This window comes from Prionailurus viverrinus, unplaced genomic scaffold (genome assembly GCF_022837055.1).
Source record: "Prionailurus viverrinus isolate Anna unplaced genomic scaffold, UM_Priviv_1.0 scaffold_72, whole genome shotgun sequence".
NCBI classification, from domain to species: Eukaryota; Metazoa; Chordata; class Mammalia; order Carnivora; family Felidae; genus Prionailurus; species Prionailurus viverrinus.
Window position 1 is genome coordinate 153,656 of NW_025927634.1, and position 992 is coordinate 154,647.

Here is a 992-nt window from a genome sequence, read left to right on the forward strand (position 1 = left end):
ACAGGGTGACTGCCTTCTCTCAGGCTCCAACCATGGTGAGCCATCGTAATGACTCTGGGCCTGGAGGCCGGGGCTCGTAGCAGGTGTTTGGGATTCTGGGTCTCGCATCCCTCGGTCCTGACCTGGAAGTACCGGAGTGGAGAGGAAGGGTTGTTGGCTTTTCAGGATTCAGGCATATGTCTCCTTGGGATTTTAGGCTTGTAGTAAAGTCCCTGGTAGGGCTGCTTGGAATTCTGTGTCTCCCACTTCTCCATCCTTCCCCGTAAGTTTCTGAGCTGAGACCCCAAGGTCTGGACTCTGTGTGGGAAACACTGGCCCGTTTCTGTCACTGACAGGGAGAGGCTTCAGCCCTGATGCGCCATGGAAAGATAGAGCCCCGGGCGTGGAGGCCCGGGTCGACCAGGAGCACTACCCACTTGGCGAATCCGATCCCTCGGAACTTGCCCGGGATTTTCTGAGCAGGGAACCCAGGGCCTGGAGGGTGTTTGTGTTTGTGTGACCCCTTCTCTCAGGTACAGGAATGGCTTCAGTCCTCGTGAGCCATGGCGAGTAGCCCCGGGCGTGGAGGCCCGGGGCGAGCGGGGCACTTCTCATTCTGTGTCTCCAATCCCTCGGAACTTTCCGGGGAGTTTCTGAGCTGAGACCCCAGTGTCTGGAGGCTGTTTCGGGTTCTGTGACCCCTTTCTCTCAGGTACAGGGTGACTGCCTTCTCTCAGGCTCCAGCCATGGTGAGCCATCGTAATGACTCAGGGCCTGGAGGCCGGGGCTCTTAGCAGGTGTTTGGGATTCTGGGTCTCGCATCCCTCGGTCCTGACCCGGGAGTACCGGAGTGGAGAGGAAGGGTTGTTGGCTTTTCAGGATTCAGGCATATGTCTCCTTGGGATTTTAGGCTTGTAGTATAGTCCCTGGTAGGGCTGCTTGGAATTCTGTGTCTCCCACTTCACCATCCTTCCCAGTAAGTTTCTGAGCTGAGACCCAAAGGTCTGGACTCT